The following is a 13,631-nucleotide window of genomic DNA, read 5'->3' as shown; positions in this document are numbered from 1 at the left end:
CGGCCGTTGATGCTTGATGTGTGTTTTCATGATATCTTGGCAATAGGAAGTTGGAGTGATAGCCATTGTCGGGAATTGGTGCTGATTTTTGTTCTCATGCTTGAGGACAAACATGGTCTAGATGTGGGGGGAATTGATAGGTCGCAATTTTGTCATTTATTTTATAATTAATTCCCTCTTATTATCTTACCAAATGTGCGTTAATTGGTGGATTCTACTGACTTTTGAAAATTCGTATTGATCGCAGGGAGTTGGAACAAAATGTGCTAAAAAAAGTGCAAATTTCTCACTACAATTGCTGTTTGGCATGGTCATGTCAACTCAGGGCTTAACGTGTTCAAGAAATTCGGGAAAGACATGCGATACCAAACTGCCAATTGCAAGTGCAACGTGGGGCCACAAATATTCCATTAGTTGATTATTTGATTTGAATTCACAATAGTAGTTTTGTAAGAATAGGAAACTTCCCAATTAGTAGATTTTCCTTTCTTTGTGGTTGTAGCTGAGTAGGGTAGGTAGAAGTCAACGAAGACTAGGACTACTATTTTGGAGGGAGGAAACTTAGCTTTTGGAAAAAAAAAAAGGCAGCCACAACAATCTGGGTAGAGGACGACTGGCCTTTGTTTTGTTCTTTTGATTATTCCATCGAGTGGATAATCCGAATTAAGAGACATTAATCATTCTTTTGACTTTGTCGTTTTTCTTTCTCTTATTCAATCGAACTATATCCTCAACAAATATCTCTGCAATTTTACGTGAAATTTTCTCAACGGAGATGAACTAAGCTTTTATTTCTAGTCAAAGAACAACAAAGGACTTGGTTCAACTTAAATTGTGAGATCAACTTATTTTACTTTTTCCTATTATCTTCTAGTATTCGTATATTTCCTATTTTATGTTCTTATGGTTGTTGTATTATTTAATTATCCTAGGCCCGGATTTTAGATTAATTCAATAACCTAAAACCAATTAGAATAATTAAATTCGTAATTATTTAATTATTCTAAATTAGTGGTAACTGGCATGATTGGATTTGTTTCAGGGAAATATATAGCTAATTTGAAACAACCCTCGTAGCGTGTTGTTTAGTTAGAACATGGTTTCTCTAATTCGTAAGGCAATTAGAAAATTAAATCCTACGATCGTACCTAGGGTTATTTCACAATTAGGGTAATAGCTAACGATCGTACCTTAACTATCGATAATTAAGGAGAAATTGACTGTCATCGCTTGTTTGGTAGTTATAACTTGTTTATCAGTTTATAAGTGGAATTATTCTTTGCATCGATGATCGATTAGGAGAACCATTTCCGAAGTTGCTTCTTAGTTAGAGCTTGTCCAATATTGTTTGAGTCTTTATAATTTGCTATTTAATTTTTATCTATTTGTTACATTTAAGTAGCATAGTTTATTGACAATTTTTATAAAACCCCCATATCCTGAAGTCTAGAAGTAATTAATTATACCCAATCCCTGAGGATTCGATCTTACTTACCACTAGATACAAAATTTACATTTAATTTGAACAGGAATTTATTATTGCACAGGCTCGATGACCTGTCAGGCTTAATTCACATGCACCCAACACTTTCACTACTGTGACAGCCCTCTCACCCTAAGGTGAACCAAAGAGTTCGGCGAACCGCCCGCCCAACTGTCGCCGGGACTCAGTCGTTCACTTTAAACCTCAATCAAAACCGGAATAAAACCACAAGAATTTGTATAACAAAATCCAAAACTTAAAACGAAACTTATCTACATTTCTATCTCAAAAGGGAGTTCAACCATTGAATATACAAAGGTTCTCAATTCTTCAAACATCCAGCCCATACCAAGCCCTAGGGCGAGAACCATTACAAAAGAAATGAAAGAACTAGACCAAACTAGTCTACACCGAGCTCTCGTCCTTGCTCGCCTTCCCCTGTTAAGGAAAACAAAACTAAAGGGATGAGCTAAAAGCTCAGTGAGGTTCCGAACATATAATCAAGCGATAAGTTCAATGCAGTTACCATAAACAATCAATAACTCAAGAAACATTACAATGGAAAGCGATAAGAACACATTCATTAAAAGGATACGTGCTCACAAGGAGCCATTCATTCATTCGTTCATTCATTCTCCTGCCATTTCCCCTTATTCCTCCAATCATTTGAAAATACATTTTGATAAGTAAAACCCCTCATTTGCGTTGACATTCGTTCATTCATTTCATTCACCCCCTTCCCGGACATTGGCCAGGCTCCACCAGACTTCAAAGTAATACTCGAGTATACCAAACGTTCACCCAGGGTTACTAAATTGCCCGACCGAGTCCGCTTCTGGCTCGAGTCGATCAGTAACGAAGAGCAGGGCCCAGTTTAGCCAAGAGGCTTACATTCATGCACAACTATCATTTAATCACTTAAACATTGAAAATTTCACATTTTATTTAGGTCGAGTGCGATAAAGTACATACTCACCTAACAAACTCATTTTAAGCAATCATTGAAAACATTTAACATGTTATCATTCGTTCATAACAAGTCATATAAGCAAGAACAAGCCACATAGGCAATGAAAATATAACAAACAAGGAACACTCACCTATTTACGCAAAATAATATCCAAAGTTTCCTTCCAGATACACCCTCAATCACCAAAGTATCCTAATATAATGAAACGAACACATTATGCTTCAACCATCAAAGATATAAGCAAGTCAAAGAAAAGTCGCATACGTACTAGTACAAAGTATAAATATGGTTTTGGTAGTGAAAAGAGTACATTGAAACCAAAGGACATAAGTAAAATATTTGTAAAACTTTAAAATCGCTATTTGAGTCGAAATGGCAAAGAAAACGTAAATACCCTAGATGGTTCACGTGGTATTCGCTCTCAAGCCTTACTCAAGTCGCAAGTATATCGACCTAGTTCTCAAGCGTAAATTTGGGCAGCACGCCCTTTGTATTTACCTATTTTCCAGTCATTTATGACTTCATTCTTTTCTTCAATCAAACCCAAAGTCATATACAGAATCATCTCATTTCACTAGCCATTTCATAGGCTCCAAGTCATACAGGTACAAAATCAAGCTAGGAGCATGTGCGGAAATGAAGTTTAAGTCAAGAAACAAAAGACAGATTTTATGTTGTTTTGCGTAACAGACACAACTGAGGCTACGCTTATCAGATTGAGGTGCAATTTATACTGTTTTGAAGCTAAAACAAAGACCTACAAATTTGATGAAGACCACTCAGTCCGTTTTGCAGTGTATCTAAGTCAAAATGTCAAATTACAGAACCAAAATTTCACACTCGGGCTAGTTAACCGCACTATACTTAAACAACCATAACTCAGACTACCGAAGTCCAAATGAGGTGATTCCAGGGGTGTTGAAAAGTAGGACATAGTACTACAACTTTCATGTTTTGACTAAATGCTAGTTCAGTATGTATAAAGGTGAAAAGACACGATCCGATTGATGAAATGTCAAAACTGTCCATTGGACTAAACCTACGGTAGTGAGGGGTATTTCGGCCTTTTCACAGGCTACGTTGCTATGATTGAGCTGAAATTTTGCAGGAAACTATAAAACACCATTCTCTACAACGTTTATGTTTTATGATAAGTCTAATTCGGCCTCTAACATATAAAACTAGAACCGGGCAGAACTGAAGCTTCAATTTCCAGAAATCTGGAATTTTGCTACATCAAGCTATAATTCACATTTTTACCTTAAAATCACCACTACTTTCTCCTTTACAAGATTATATACCATATATACACACCATATAACACCTAACCAACAAGAATTATAAGTGAATAAATCAAAATCCTATCTCAAAATTCATCCCTCCAATCATCAAAACCATTTCAAACAAGCATCACAAGCACAATTCTAACATTAATACCCAACTTAATCATGATTAATGGAAAAGAAAGGGTGATCAGCCATTATACCTCAAGACAAGGCCTTGCAAGAGTGATCCTCCACTACTCCTTGAAATTTTTGGTTCCTTAAGCTTCCCAAGCTCTCAAACAATTGATTAATCGGTTTAGATTTCTTGTTTTCTCACTTAAGTGGATCAAACTCAAGATGGATTATGGTTTTTTTCTCTTGGCTTTTCCCTCTCTTTCTCACGGCTCATATGGCAGAAATGGAGGCTGAAATAAAGTGCAATTGAAGCTTCAAGAAGGTTAAAAGGATAGGAATTGATTTGGGTCAAAGTGGACAAATGTCACCCTTGGATTGGAAGTCAATTTTTTTCCTTTTCTCCCTTATTTTGGTCCACAATTTCGGCTGACTTGAGCTGGTTTAAGGGCTGATATTTTGCTCTAATATCAAGGCTATTTTATGATAAGAAAATGGTAATTAAGTGGGGTGTTCAATCGGTAGTGAACGGTACCCGTCGGTTCAACCCGTTTTCCTTAAATCGCATATACTAGGGTTTTAACTTATAATTCATTAACTTATTATTACCACTTCTAATCACACACTTAATATTATCTAAAACACACTCTTAATCACCAAATTTGATCCACACTCCGTACCGGATAGTCACACCACGCATAGGCGTAAAACCACTAATTCGCACTAACTTGAAAACGAAAAGGAAAAACCCTTAATTCTATATTTATTTGCACTTATTGTGGGGTGATTGGGTAGTAGAGCCATTATAAAGTAATAAATTCCAAATAAAAGGGTATTTGTAAGAAAAATATAAGGAATTTTACGGGTCCTCACATCAATAATGCGTTTCAAATTTAACGTACACTAACTCATTCTAGGAAAATGAATTTAAACCTGTACTTGCTTGTAAAAATGCATAGAAAGTTTAATATTTCCAAGAAAAGTATAAAATGTAGACAAAGGAATAAAATAATGCTGAGAAAATGTGAAAATTTTTGGGTTCTCACACTCTCTCCCCCTTAAGAAATTTCATTCTCGAAATTTTTACCTTCAGATGGCTCAGGAGCTTGTTGGTTGTCTAAAGCATATACCCTTGCCGGTACTTTTGTTCAGTTCCCTCTTTCATTCGCTTGTTTCGATTTGGCTCCATTCGGTTGCGGAGTACTACCTTCACGTGACTGTCTCTGCGGACAGTTGCTAACTTGATGATCACCGCTTCCGCAGATCAAACATTTCCGCCCCTTCCTCCAACAATTACCTTCAGTGTGATTGATCTTTCCACAGTATCCACAGACCAATCGGGGAGCTACCTTTTGACCTTCTCGAGAAAGTTCCTTGGATCCGATCTGACTCCCTTTTGTAGACCCTTCATCTACTGCTCCTAAGGTCCATGGTGGCCGAAGTAACGGGTTCATTTTCTGCACTTTAGGATGTGCTATCGTTTCACTTAATTCCCCCACTATACTATCCGATGCACCTCTTTTCCAAGTTTGGGAGGCTTTTACCTGTGCTTTTGCCTCCTCAATTCTTTGAGTTTTCTCAAGAGCCTCTATAAATGTATTCACTTGCACTGCCGCTAAGGCTTCCTGGATTTCCAAATTTAATCCCTGTATGAACTGCCTTACTCTTCGCCGTTCTGTGGCTACCAATTCGGAAGCAAACTTGGAAAGTTTTGTAAATTTCATTTCATATTCGGCCACAGTTTGAGTTCCCTGACGCAATCCAATAAATTCCTCCTCTCTCCTCTCTTGGACTAGAGGTGGGAGGTACTTCTCATTAAATTCTCGGATGAAATTTGTCCATGTCCATGCAGTCTGTTCTCTTTCTCATTTTGCTTTAATAACGTTCCACCATGCTCAGGTCGGTCCTTCAAATTGGAACACTGCAAAGTTCACTTGCCTTTGCTCAGTGTAGTTTAGAGTTGTGAAGATGTTAACCATGGTTTCTATCCATTGTTCAGCTACGTTCGGATCGGGCCCTCCAAGGAATTTTGGAGAAGCAAACTTCTGGAACCTTTCAAGAGCCTTATCCGCGCCCATCTCAGGGTTCCGGGTTTGGTTTACGGGTATTTGGCCTTGTTGATCCACCAGTCTTGCCAAGATATCCGTCATTTGTTGCATTACCGTCGCCATTTGGTCTCCAGTCGCAACTCTCGGTCCCTGCTCTTGCTCGACTGACGTTTCCCTTTCTTCTCTTGGTTCCGGGGCCCGCTTAGTTCCACGGCCTCGACCACGTCCACGACCACGTCTCCCCTCCATATATTTTATTTTTTTATTATTTTTTCCTTTCTCTTTTCTTTTCTTTTTCCTAAAAAGTAATGTAGTAAATAAACGCAGTGAGTTGACTAGAATAACTAAATTCTAGCACACCAAATACACAAATAGACATATACATACATAACACACCATATATCAAGGGGACGTATCATATTAAACAGATAATCAAATGCGGTCAATGGTACACGTGTAGATGTTAACATCCCATAAACAAGGACAAGGAGTAATAGTATAAAGACAAATCAAAAGAAAAGGGGATATATCATCCCAGTCCCAGTTAAAATAACCCCGTCCGGTCTCTCACATCACTTTCTATTCACTAGATGTCCGCAGACCTCTTATACTCATTCTAGTCGGACAAAGCCTGTTCATGTTTCCAAAATTCAAATCTCCAATACTTAACACTGCCTCAACTCTGGAGTACTCGGGCACAAGAATTCGAAATAAGATAATTCACATCTCGAGCTGGCCAGTTCCAATAGCAAACTATCTACAATCGAAATTCCTACCTGACGTACCTATCTATGGTCCTCGGATATCATAAGAACATTTAAGGCCTATAACAATTCACAATTCATAGCTTATGCTTGAACGAGCACTTAATCCTTCATACCTATTCACCACTCAGTCCAGGCTCACTCCACGCAGAGACCACGCGAAGCAGGCTCTGATACCAACTATGACAGTCCCACCTCACCCTAAGGCGAACCAAAGGGTTCGGCGGACCGCCTGCCCAGCTCTCGCCGGGACTCAGTCGTTCACTTTAAACCTCAATCAAAACCGGAATAAAACCACAAGAATTTGTATAACAAAATCCAAAACTTAAAACGAAACTTATCTACATTTCTATCTCAAAAGGGAGTTCAACCATTGAATATACAAAGGTTCTCAATTCTTCATACATCCAGCCCATGCCAAGCGCTAGGGTGAGAATCATTACAAAAGAAATGAAAGAACTAGACCAAGCTAGTCTACACCGAGCTCTCGTCCTTGCTCGCCTTCCCCTCTTAAGGAAAACAAAACTAAAGGGATGAGTTAAAAGCTCAGTGAGGTTTCGAACATATAATCAAGCGATAAGTTCAATGCAGTTACCATAAACAATCAATAACTCAAGAAACATTATAATGGAAAGCGATAAGAACACATTCATTAAAAGGATACGTGCTCACAAGGAGCCATTCATTCATTCGTTCATTCATTCTCCTGTCATTTCCCCTTATTCCTCCAATCATTTGAAAATACATTTTGATAAGTAAAACCCCTCATTTGCGTTGACATTCGTTCATTCATTTCATTCACCCCCTTCCCGGACATTGGCCAGGCTCCACCAGACTTCAAAGTAATACTCGAGTATACCAAACGTTCACCCAGGGTTACTAAATCGCCCGACCGAGTCCGCTTCTGGCTCGAGTCGATCAGTAATGAAGAGCAGGGCCCAGTTCAGCCAACAGACTTACATTCATGCACAACTATCATTTAATCACTTAAACATTGAAAATTTCACATTTTATTTAAGTCGAGTGCGATAAAGTACACACTCGCCTAACAAACTCATTTTAAGCAATCATTGAAAACATTTAACATGTTATCATTCGTTCATAACAAGTCATATAAGCAAGAACAAGCCATATAGGCAATGAAAATATAACAAACAAGGAACACTTACCTATTTACGCAAAATAATATCCAAAGTTTCCTTCCAGATACACCCTCAATCACCAAAGTATCCTAATATAATTAAACGAACACATTATGCTTCAACCATCAAAGATATAAGCAAGTCAAAGAAAAGTCGCATACGTACTAGTACAAAGTATAAATATGGTTTTGGTAGTGAAAAGAGTACATTGAAACCAAAGGACATAAGTAAAATATTTGTAAAACTTAGACTTACTTGTAAAACTTTAAAATCGCTATTTGAGTCGAAGTGGCAAAGAAAATGTAAATACCCTAGATGGTCCACGTGGTATTCGCTCTCAAGCCTTACTCAAGTCGCAAGTATATCGACCTAGTTCTCAAGCGTAAATTTGGGCAGCACACCCTTTGTATTTACCTATTTTCCAGCGATTTATGACTTCTTTCTTTTCTTCAATCAAACCCAAAGTCATATACAGAATCATCTCGTTTCACTAGCCATTTCATAGGCTCCAAGTCATATAGGTACAAAATCAAGCTAGGAGCATGTGCGGAAATGAAGTTTAAGTCAAGAAACAAAAGACAGATTTGACGTTGTTTTGCGTAACAGACACAACTGAGGCTATGCTTATCGGATTAAGGTGAAATTTATACTGTTTCGAAGCTAAAACAAAGACCTACAACTTTGATGAACACCACTCAGTCCATTTTGCAGTGTATCTAAGTCAAAATGTCAAATTACAGAACCAGAATCTTACACTCAGGCTAGTTAACCACGCTATACTTAAACAACCATAACTCAGACTACCGAAGTCCAAATGAGGTGATTCCAGGGGTGTTGAAAAGTAGGACATAGCACTACAACTTTCATGTTTTGACTAAATGCTAGTTCAGTATGTATAAAGGTGAAAAGACACGATCAGATTGATGAAATGTCAAAACTGTCCATTGGACTAAACCTATGTTAGTCAGGGGTATTTCGGCCTTTTCACAGGCTACGTTGGTCCGATTAGTTGAAATTTTGCAGAAAACTATAAAACATCATTCTCTACAACTTTTATGTTTTGTGATAAGCCTAATTCGGCGTCTAACATATGAAACTAGAACCGGGCAGAACTGAAGTTTCAATTTCCAGAAATCTAAAATTTTGTTACATCAAGCTATAATTCACATTTTTACCTTAAAACCACCACTACTTTCTCCTTTACAAGATTATATACCATATATACACACCATATAACACCTAACCAACAAGAATTATAAGTGAATAAATCAAAACCCTATCTCAAAATTCATCCCTCCAACCATCAAAACCATTTCAAACAAGCATCACAAGCACAATTCTAACATTAATACCCAACTTAATCATGATTAATGGAAAAGAAAGGGTGATCAGCCATTATACCTCAAGACAAGGCCTTGCAAGAGTGATCCTCCACTACTCCTTGAAATTTTTGGTTCTTTAAGCTTCCCAAACTCTCAAACTATTGATTAATCGGTTTAGATTTCTTGTTTTCTCACTTAAGTGGATCAAACTCAAGATGGATTACAGTTTCTTTCTCTTGGCTTTTCCCTCTCTTTCTCACGGTTCATATGGCAGAAATGGAGGCTGAAATAAAGTGCAATTGAAGCTTCAAGAAGGTTAAAAGGATAGGAATTAATTTGGGTCAAAGTGGACAAGTGTCACCCTTGGATTGGAAGTCAATTTTTTTCCTTTTCTCCCTTATTTTGGTCCACAATTTTGGCTGACTTGATATTTTGCACTAATATCACTCTTGCACTATCAGCCCACAATATCAGCCCTTAAAATTTTAGTGCACAATTTCGTTGTAGTGGAGTAGTGCACAATTTTCAGCAAATTAAGGGCTCTCCTTTCATTATAGTTAACTTAAACAACATCCCAAGAGTTAACCCTAACTTTAAAAGGATCCACAACATGTTAATGCATCAAGAAAAACCATAAACAAAGCTCAAGCAATTAATCAAACATATGGTATGCTAAACATCCAACCCTACTTTCACTTGCTTAGCTTAAGAAATTTCACCACAAACAGCCTCAACTCAACCTCTAGTTGTCATCAAAACCTCAAACACTTGATATAACACAATAAAGCTAAGAGTTAAGGATCATTTACCTTTCTTAAGTAAAGCTTGAATCACCCAAAAGCCACCAAAACCAAAGCTCCAAACTTGAATCACACACTTGACTTGAAGGTAGTTCACTCAAAGCTAAGGATGGCTGGCCAACATGGTGAAAAAATGGAGCCAAGATGGTTTAGATTCTTCTAATTTCCTTAGTCAAATAAGATGAATGATTAGGGTTTTGCCACATGGCTCAATTTTGGCCATTCTTCCTTGAAACTTTGCCAGATAAGGTTGCTACCTTCCAAATGTTTCCAATGTCTAAAATAACACCCTTAACTATCACATAAAGTCTCAAACACAATTAAAAGGGCATTTGGTCATAGTTTATATAGTGAAATAAAATAATGCCAATTCAAGGAGATGTTTCAATTCTTATAAAAGGCAATGAAATGCAATGCAAGGAAATGTTATAATTGATTTAATCTTAGGGCAATGCAAGTAGTTTAGGATAATTTATATTTTTAAGTGAGGGTTCTCACAAGCTAATTCCTTCAAATATTGCCCAAAAAATTAAAAAAAAATAGGAACAATGTTGCTCTGCTATGTGTATGGTACGAAACTATATCTGCCTGGCTGAAAGAAAAAAAAATTTTTTTAAATGCTGCAAAGAAATTTTTTTTTCAAAAAAATACCGTGTTGCTGGGCTGATTAAGCCCGGTAGCTACGCTGAATTTTTTTTTTTTTGAAATATGATGGCCTTTGTGGGCAGCTTTGAGGAAATTCAAATTCTCGGGTTTTGCTGACGATGAAGAAGAACAAGAACTATTGAAACCAAACCAAGTGAGAAGTAAACCGTGGCCATCCAAGCTCAAAGCCCTGTTGGCCGTTCTGTAATCTAGTAAAAAAATTAAAAAATCAAACAAAATCTAAAGAATAAATAGCCAAAAGCACCAGGAGGAGTAAGCTCAAGAGTGGGGGTCTTCAAGCGCTCGAATTTCTTGAAGAAATCCAAGGTGGATGTTTTGGGGAAGCCTTCAGGTCCCGATGCTTCCGCTCCTTTACACAATTAGTAGAAAGTAGTACTTGAATTGGAAAAGGGAGGTTGTGGGTTTCTCTTTTTGCAGTGCAGTACTTCTTTTGCTCCAAAACCGGCAAAAAGGTGGGGTTTATTGGTGTCTAGAGTTTGGGTAGTGAGTTTTGTTCAGTTCAGGAAAGTGCAAAGTAAATGCAGTCTCTCAAAAAATGAGAGGAAGATGATGGAAACAACACACGACATAAACAACAGTAGTCGTAGTATTCTTTCCAGAACTAAAGAAAGAAATAGAAAATTTGGAAAAAAAAACATGAAGCAGTGTAGAAACAAAAGAAGAGGACTAGGATTGAATCGTGGGCCATTGGTTGTGAGCCGTAGTGGAGATACATTAATATATGATTCTAAAGTCACAAAACGGTACAGAAGAAAGGTAATGGGCATTTGGAGAGAGAATACAGATTGGGAAGATGATGATGATGAGGTGGGGTCCTAGACCTTGACAAGCATTTACACACTTTCCAGTTTTTGCACCGGCAAATTTGTTCAATTTCTTTCTTAGGATCAGTTTCTCATTTACTGGCAAACAAGAAAAAAGAAGGCTAATTACTAACAAAGAAGGAATCAAAGATGCGCATAAAGGCCATCATATTTTTAAAAAAAAATTAGAGGGGTTGTCAGGCTTAGTCAGCCCAGCAGACCCAGCATTTTTCAAAAAGAAACTTTTCTTTGCTACCGGGCTAACTAAGCCCGGCAGGTATAGTTTCGTAGAATACCCATATCAGAGCAACATTGTTCTGATTTTTTATTTTTTGAACAATAATTGAAGGAATTAGCCGATTTTATGGGACCATTTTCTAGTTCAAATAATAATGAGTACATACTTGTTGCAATTGATTATGTATCAAAATGGGTAGAAGCAATTGCCACCTCAACTAATGATATGCAAAAGTTGTACTTAAATTCATTAAAATGAACATTTTTATTAGATTTAGTATCCCTAGGGTAATAGTGAGTGATGAAGGTAAACATATTTGTAACAAATTGTTTGACGCACTTTTACTAAAATATGGTTGTAAGTGTAAAACATCTCTTGCGTATCATCCATAAACTAATGGCCAAGCAGAACTAACTAATAGAGAGCTTAAATTTATCTAAGAAAAAATTGTGAATAAATCTAAAAAAGATTGGGTTATAAAATTAGATGACACACTCTAGGCATATAGGACTGCATTTAAAATACTTTTGGGTATGTTTCCTTATCACCTAATATATGAAAAAGTATGCCACTTACCTATAGAAGTTGAAGATAAAACTTATTGGGCAACTAAAGAATTTAACATGAATTGTATTCTTGCAGGTAATAAAAAATTGCTTCAATTAAGTGAATTGGAAAATTATGATTAAGTGCTTATGAAAATGCAAAAATATACAAGGAAACAATGAAATATTGGCATGATAAGCACATTGTTCAAAAATAATTTGAAATAGGACAAAAAATTCTTTTATTTAACTCTCGTTTCAAGTTGTTTCCAAGTAAACTGAGATCTAGGTGGTCCAGATAATTTATGGTTACAAAAGTACATTCATATGGTGCCATGGATGTGATTTCTGAACAATGTTTGACCTTTAAAGTCAACGAACATTGTTTGAAGCCCTATCTAACTATTGAAAGAGCCCTAAAAGGGCAACATACTTCTTGAAAGATTCTAACAATGATTGAGGAAGCAATTCTTTTGAGTCGAGCCAACGAGTCTAAGCAAAGATGCTAATTAGGAGGCAGCCCAATATTCGAGTAATTTCATTTGTTTCAGTATGTTTTTGTGTTTATTAGATCTATTAAATTGTATTTGTAAAGTTTGTTTTGTAGGTTTCGAAAGTTGAGGTAAAAGTCATTTTTTGGAGGTCAATGAGGAACATAAAGCATGAAGGACTCAACCCCTCAATTTGTAATGTAGATATTTTTAATTTAATATCAAGGGATATATTACATGATTAGATCATTTTAAACTTGTTAGGAGTTTTGAATTTGGTGAAAAAAATGATTGGATTATATTTTGGGCAAAAATAGAGATTGAAGTAAAAGTTGAGGAATGCAAAATTTCTGCACTTTTATTGCGTAGAAACTTAGAGATCCGAAAGTGTCAACCTTGCAATTTTCTGATTAACAAAAGCAGTTTGTGGATTTGATCCTGGAATACAAAACTCTAGTATCCGCGAGGTGACACCGGTCTACCTCGCAGATCTCCTTCTTTTGCTTTCAAAAATAAAAAATTTAGCTTTGTTCTTCATTTCTTCTTCCTCATTTCACACGCACACCACACACCTATACACACACTAAAAATGCACTCCACAAATCACCATTTTCACTTGTTTTTCTTGCCAACATTCACCATAGAATCATCCAAGACCTTGTTTAGACTTATTTCCATGGATTCATCAACCAAAAACAACCAAAAATTCTTTTCAACTCATTAAAATTAGGATTTGTTAAGCTGTAATTTGCTCAATTGGGAGTCATTTCGAGTAAAATTTTTGGGGCTTTTGGCATCATTTGCATTACCAAATATCATTCTACATAATTGAAATAAGTTTCTTCATCAAATCTTTGTATTTTAGAAGTTGGTATTTTTCAATTTCCTAAGTTTTTTTATATCTTCTAATATACAATTTTTTATGGTTTTTATTGATACTTGTTGCTTTCAAAATGCTTTTT

Source organism: Coffea arabica, chromosome 5c, assembly GCF_036785885.1.
Source record: "Coffea arabica cultivar ET-39 chromosome 5c, Coffea Arabica ET-39 HiFi, whole genome shotgun sequence".
NCBI lineage: Eukaryota > Viridiplantae > Streptophyta > Magnoliopsida > Gentianales > Rubiaceae > Coffea > Coffea arabica.
This window is presented reverse-complemented; position numbering follows the sequence as displayed.